Genomic DNA, 7,275 nt, shown 5'->3' on the forward strand with positions numbered 1-7,275 from the left:
TGCGGGCCTCTCACTGTTGTGGCCTCTCCCGTTGCAGAGCACAGGCTCCGGACGCGCAGGCTCAGCGGCCATGGCTCACGGGCCTAGCCGCTCCGTGGCATGTGGGATCTTCCCAGACCGGGGCATGAACCTGTGTCCCCTGCATCGGCAGGCGGACTCTCAACCACTGCGCCACCAGGGAAGCCCACGGCACATCTTAAAGGAGTCGGCACGAGCCAGAGACGCCTAGAATGTGGTCCAAACACCAGGCGCTTCAAGTGAGGAGCAGTCGAAGAGCGGAAACAGAATCTCGAGGGTGAGAACAGCGTCTTGATCTCACTCTGAAAAAGAGGGGGGAAAAGTGTAATGTGGATGGAAAACTCCAATGAGAGGAGTTGGGGCCATGAAAGTGCTAACATGAGAGTTTGGGAAAAGCATATCAAGTAGGAAAAGTGAGCAGCCAAAGAAGTCAGGAAGGAAACAGGGAAAGAAAAGCCTTGGGAAGCAGTGAGAAAGCTTGTCAGGTTCAGGAACTTGGGGAGAAGGCAGAAAGGGGTCTGTGAAAGTCACTTGGGGTCACTTGGCGTTGGCTTTGGGCTCTCGGGTGACAAGTCAGAAACCATCTTGCACTTAGTTCCAAACACTTTGAGAAATGCAAAAAGTCAGAGCCACAGAGATTTTGGAGCCCGTGTGTCAGCTGGTCTCAGCTCACTGGTAAGAAATTGAGAAGTGATGTGATGTGCCCCGGGGCCTCATGGCCAGGAAGGGACAGAGGGGTCATGAACTGGGTTTTGGTTTTGAGTCACTTCCTCCCACCCCCATGTTTCTTGCATTGGAGGCGAATCCTGGGCATTGCTGGGCATGAAGTCTCTGCCCTGCACTGTCCTGAGTCCTGACTCTGAATGAGGCATTGTGTCCTTACTGGGTGCAGGACTCAGTCTAGTGGGGCCCCTGCCTGCTCTTGCTCTCCTGTCATCCTCACAATAATCCTTCGATCGTGGATATTGGTATCATCCCCAGTATAGACACAGGAAAGTGAGATCTAGAGAATTAATGTCTGCCCACGGTCACGGAGCCACTGAGTTTTCTCCACAGCGAACCCATCACTGTTCAGAGTTTCTAGAGGTGGTTTGCCTTGTTAAGAAAGTTTCCATACAAGTCAGTACAGACTCGAAACTCTGATCAATCACCACTGCCTGGCCCCTTGGTGACCAAATGCCTCCTTGGCTGTACGCCTGGTTATATGTTTGTGATACCACACATTTTATCCATGGCATTGGCCTAATAAAGACTGGTTTTATGTGTAATGAAGATAAAGACAAGGACAGCTGGTTTACCGATGACTGATGGCAACCCCAGGCACTTTCCCTGCTGGGCACATCTCATCTTCCCTCTGCAGGTAACAGCAGCAGCTACGGCAGTTACCTTGATCCACTCAGCTCAGAAGCAGCGGGCAGTACTGAGCCCTGGAGGCCAGGCAGGCTCAGGATCTGGCCAACTTCTTTACTCCTCACCTGTGCCTGGTCCAGGCCTCTCCTGGGTCCCAGGGGACTTGGTGGATGCTCAGTCATTGCTGTACCATTGTCATGACAGCAGCTGGAGGAAAGGTAACGTGTGACTCTGAGTATTACCTTAGGCCACCTGCCTTGCCCCTTCAGCTGGCTGAGGGCTCTAGTGGGGCCTAACACTGCTTTATAAGGTAGCTGAATAAACAGCTGAAACCCTGATTAAAGAAGTAAGAGCCCCCAATACAAAACCTTTCAAGATAACAATATAGGACAGGGCTCCTTCACTTACTCTTTCAAAGATTTGTTTGTCACCTACTGTTACTGAACCAAACTTGGGTCCACTTGCCCTTGCACAGTAAAGCCAATCTACTGACACTGGTCTGTGATGAAGGAAAGTGCAGCGTTTATTGCAGGGTGCCAAACAAGGAGTCTAGGCAGCTAGTGCTTAAAAAACCCAAACTCCCCAAAGGCTTTCAGGGAAAGGTTTTTAAAGACAGGGTGAGGGAGAGGGTTGAGGGGTGTGTGGTCAGCTCATGGACATTCTTCTGATGGGTTGGTGGTGAGGTAATTGGGAGTCAACATCATCAACCTTCTGGTTCCTACGGGTCTAGGGTCTATGTGCTGGTGGTCAGCATAGAGTTAGCTTCTTTCCCCTGGTGAGGTTTTCAGTGTCTGCAAAACAGCTCAAAGGACATGGCTCAGAATACTATCTATAGCCCTTGAGAAGGAACTAAAGTTCCCTGACTGTTTAATAGCTAAACTATTATTATTTCGTCATGCTTGACTGTTTTCCTTTGTTTCTGCATTTTCTCACTTCTCTGATTAAATTTATTCTTTGGAACTCAGGGAAGGCCTGGGAGCCTAAAGTTTTACTACAAACAAGAGGCAGGTGGAGGACATGGGGGTGTCTGTACTGGGAAGGCCCCATAGGGTACTGCTTGGTTACATTACTATGTGCTAAGCATTTTTCTAGATACAGCAGTGAACAAAGCACAAGAGACCTCAGCCTCATGGAACTCAAATCCCTGTCCTTGTGGAGCGACACAGACAACACACAAGTAAGTATGATGACAATGAACCAACACTAGGATGAGAAAGACCTTGTGGTGGAAGGTGTCGGAAGGGGTGACCTTAGAAAGGCCAGGGGTCTCTGAAAAGAAAACCTTTCAGTGGGGCCCCAAATGGTGAGGGTGAGCCCTCATTGAGGGGACCCCCATTCACGTCAAAGTGGGGGAGCCCACAGTTGGGGTGCTGAGTTCAGGGAGGGAATGCCTGGGCTTTCAGACTCTGGGACACAGGGCTGCTATCCTGGTGGGTCAGAAGAGGCCAGCTGGGGAAGAGAGTGGAGTCCCAGGCAGCTGCTGTTCCTCCTGCCTCCAGCCTGGGAGCCAGGAGGTGGGCCTGGTCTTTGCCCTCACCTTGGGGAAAGATGTACCCCTCTACGTGCTGGGGCCACCACCTTGGGCAGGTGCAAACATTGTTTTCAGGCAAGAGCAACAAAGAGTGAGCTACCCCTGACATATTCAGGGAAATCAGCTATTGGATTTTAATCCAAATATCTCCCGAGGTGGATGCGGGGCACAGAAAGGCTTGGGTGAGCCTGGCCACCTCCTGCCACGCCACATGTCCGGCTCAGGAGTGGAGCAGAAGGGCGCTGGGAGCTGAATGAGTTGCCCTGAGGTGTGAACTCAAGTTGCTCAGCACTGCTCTGTGGGGGTTGAACTCAAATGTTTTGCCAAAACAACTGCAGAAGAATAAATAAACAAAAGGAAGGAAAGTAGAAAGGGATACAACCCTCTTAATAATCCAATTAAAATGAGAACCTAATCTGCCTACTTTCTTTTTTTTTGAATTTTATTTTATTTATTTTTTTATATAGAAGGTTCTTACTAGTTATCCATTTTATACATATTAGTGTATATATGTCAATCCCAATCTCCCAGTTCATCCCACCACCCCCACCCCCACCACTTTCCCCACTTTAATCTGCCTACTTTCTAAAGCCATTGCTTTAGAACCAGGCCACGTGCTCAGCATTGCCCTGTGGTTTGGCAAGGAGTGTTTAGCACACGCTGCAGCAAGGCAGCCCAGGGGAAATATTTGGAAGAGACTTACAGGAAGAGAGGTGATTACTGGGAAGCATGGTGGTAGGACCTCCCCCACTCCCTTCCAAAACATTTCTTGAGCACCACTTACATGCTGGCACAAGTACCACCAGAACAACGATGAAGAGACTGCCCGGGCCCTCATTCTGCCCACAGCACGTGGAGGCACAGGCCTTTAAGGCGACTTGCTAGCAATGGGTGGGGCTGAGACTTGCTTCTAGGCTGTCAGAGTCCAAACCCACTGTGTTGGGAAAAAGACCAAGGTTTGGATGGCCAGCTCTTGGCAGCCTGAAAAGGTGTGTCTGCGGTTTCCTGCTCTTCTCCATCCTGTTTAAAGGCCCTTCTTTCTCACCACTCATCCTCTTCCCAGCAGAGGCCCCACCCAAGAAGGAGGCTTTTCTCCCTGTGTTCCAGGAAAGGGCTCACTTGATATCTTCCAGGTCCAAAGGGGAAACTGGCCCTTCAAAAATATTATCCGAGCCGCTACACGATCTCCAGGAGCACGCTTGATTGGGTGTATGTATGTATCTATTGAGCTACCTATGGCTCTGAACCCCCTTTTGGCCATTTTTCAACGGGTGGTTGGAACAACTTGCTTCCCAGTGAGAGCACCTGCCCCAGTGATTGACAGACGCCAAGGGAAGGGCCACATCCATCTCAAAGAACATCAGTCAGGTCTGCCCACCTAGCAGTTTCAAGTTGGAAGGAGGCTGGGGACTGGTAACATGGGCATATGGGGAGAAGGTGCAGTCTTTCCAACTCTGCACACTAGGTGTGCTTGCTTGCCCTGCAGACCAGCGCACACCGGGCAGCTGTTATTCCGTCACCTAAGAAGTGAGATGCGGCACAGCTGAATTCAGAACTAGCTCCAAAGAGCTGCTCTGAGTGAGTCTTGCCCACAAGGGTTAAATGAATTGCCCCAATGAGTAGTATTTGTTCTATTACACTACATTGTGGGGATAAAAAGCCAATAGAAAAGCAGCACAGGCCTGGAGGCTACATATACACAGACAGAAGGTTAATGTAAATCCTTAAGAGATAATCTAATACAAAATTAGGCAAAGGACATGAAGGAGAAATACGGGTAGTCAATAAACACACAAAAAGACGTTCAGCCTCCTTTTCAAACAATGCTAATGACAATAATAATGTAATATTAGGCTAAAGTATTTGCTGAAGATTAAAAGGGCTGATGCCCAATGTTGAGATGATGTGGGAAAACAGGCACTTTCAGAGTCATTTAGTGGAAAAGTAAGCTTAAAAACATACTATTACATCAATTTATTAGGGTTAATGAGTTGCTTTATTTTTATAATAAGTAATATATGCATGCGTTATTTGTTTGTTTTTTGTTTTGTTGTGTTGGTATAAAATGTTCAAAGAACACAGAGATACCTAGAATTAGACATGAATGCCCCCCTTCACCACCATATCCTTTTGCCCCAACTCAATCCCGCTTTCCTTTTCAGGTACAACCACTCCTGAATTTGATGTGTCTCCTGGTCCTTTTTCTAGGTATATGTACAAATATATGTAGAAATAAGACATGTGGCTTTTTAAATATAAGTGCGATGTCATACATGCATGTTTTACCCTTAAGTTCTTTCCAAGTCTATACATATAGATTCATGCTCTCTTTTTAACCAGTACATGTTAAGATGTACCATATACCTTGTTATGGATACATGATACCTGTTTAATCGTTCCCTTATTTATAAGCATTTAGGTTATTCCTAGAATTTTATACATACATGTGCAATTCTTTTGCGGGGGGATAAATTCAAAGTGTAGCCCATGTAAATTGGGGGCAATTCCCACCAGGTTGTCCTAACAAAGGCTCTAGGAACTTATTTTCACCACAGACTTATAAGAAAGCCTACTTTTATAAGCAAAAAAATATTTTTAAGGATAATTTGGTAGTTTGTGTCCAAGTTTTACAATTCCACTAAAGCAATTACACAAGTGTACAAATATACAGGCATAAGGATGATCTTTGCAGAGATAGTGAAGAGCTGGAAACCAACCAAACACCCCACAAAAGATAAAAATTCTGGGAGCCTCTGTCCCGTGTGCAGGGTAAGGATGGTTAGATGCGTCAGGAGAGCCCCAGGGTAGAGAGGGGGTGTTTAAGCCCATGCACCTTACCCTCGCTGCACTCAGCTTCACAGAATCCCAGCGCCCCTGGGTCTCTCTCTGAACATGCCCAGCACCCTCTATGCTGAGATGGTGGCAGGGGGCCAACCCAACGTAGATCCCACACCAGCCATCAGGGGCCACAGTTGGGTGACTTGTTGGGTGGGCTCAGGACTGGGCAGATGAAGCCTGGGCAGGGGTTCAATCCAGCTCTGGGAACTGCGGATTTGCAGAGCTGCAGAGGTCCCTGTGGTGTGTGAACAAATAGAGGGTCAGGCTCACCTGCGGTAGGAGCACCACCTGTCCTATTTCCACGGTCCCTTCCTCGGGATTTGCTGCAGCAACAAGGCAGGGGAAGTGGTGAAAGCACTCTGCAAACCCAAATCCACTAGGAGTAGAGTCCATGCAGCTTGCGGAAGCCTCCCCACTCTGCCTTGCACATCCTGCCTTGCGTACAACCATGCACTGCAAATAGTGTTGGGCAGGCACAAGTTTTTTTGTAATTTTAAAAAAGAAGGGAAGTAGGAAAAATGCAGCAGGCACATAAAGAAAGCCCTGACCCTAAGAATAAATAAAGGAAGAGCACACTCATTAATTAGTCTATGAAGTTCTACCTTAAAATACCTGGGGAGAGAGGGTGTTAGAAACTTAAATAATTTGTCTTTATCTCCCATCACATTGCAAGGCCTAGAGGAGGAGCAAACCAGGACTTCCTCAGGTACCTGGGCCTCACCTGCCCCAGAGAATGAAGAGACCAGTCTCACCGTGCAGTCTGGGCAAGACACCAGGGTGGTGAGGTAGGTGGTTGGTCAGTTTGCCCTGAAGAATACAGACGGCAGCCCTGGATTCTGGGAAGATGGCGACACACCTGTTTGTCCTGCCTTCCTTGTCCTCTCTGCACTTTTTTTGGGTAACACCGCTACCTCGAAGGCTATCTGAGCATCATGTTCTCCTGAGATGCACAGGGAAGGGAGTGGATCTGGGCTTCATTCTCTAAACTTCCAAGTGAAGGCAGTTGACCAGAAGCCATGGCGGGGGGCTTGCCTCTCCTCTAGGTGTGGGGCAAAGTCCAAGCTGGTCAGACCCTGTCTCTCCCTGACAGGAGACAAACTATCTGCTGCCCAGAGGGGCCTTGGTGACCCTGGAGGACCTGGAGGGGCCTGCGGGGCTGGACTGACTTGTTCCAGGACCTCACTGCTAGGACAGCAGCCCCTGGTCCTCACCCCCAGGGTGCTCCTTCTGGTCCTCCAGCAGAGGTCCTAGTTTGCCAGGCCATGTTCAGCAAACCTACAGAAAACTGACTGGGAGAACTACAGACCACAGAAGGAAAAGGAAACCGCAAAACCCACTCGCCAGCTGATCCCCTTCTAGTTCATATTTTACGGCACATCTTTTTTTTTTTTTTTTTTGCCGTATGCGGGCCTCTCACTGTTGTGGCCTCTCCCGTTGCAGAGCACAGGCTCCGGACGCGCAGGCTCAGCGGCCATGGCTCACGGGCCTAGCCGCTCCGTGGCATGTGGGATCTTCCCAGACCGGGGCATGAACCTGTG

At 48.9% G+C, this 7,275-nt stretch overlaps 1 long non-coding RNA gene across 5 annotated transcripts in view; it reads left to right on the forward strand.

Annotated features, from left to right (window-relative positions):
• The window catches only part of LOC114484185 (uncharacterized), a 36,016-nt gene extending 28,755 nt beyond the window's left edge, over positions 1–7,261 (forward strand). For all 5 annotated transcript variants that reach the window (XR_003676787.2, XR_008615653.1, XR_008615652.1 and 2 more), the window contains 3 exons: positions 5,062–5,107; positions 6,411–6,522; positions 7,178–7,261. This is a non-coding gene — a long non-coding RNA (uncharacterized lncRNA). The remainder of the gene's footprint in view (positions 1–5,061; positions 5,108–6,410; positions 6,523–7,177) is intronic.
• The last annotated feature ends 14 nt before the right edge of the window (positions 7,262–7,275 follow it).

This window comes from Physeter macrocephalus, chromosome 18 (assembly GCF_002837175.3).
Source record: "Physeter macrocephalus isolate SW-GA chromosome 18, ASM283717v5, whole genome shotgun sequence".
Classification (NCBI taxonomy): Eukaryota; Metazoa; Chordata; class Mammalia; order Artiodactyla; family Physeteridae; genus Physeter; species Physeter macrocephalus.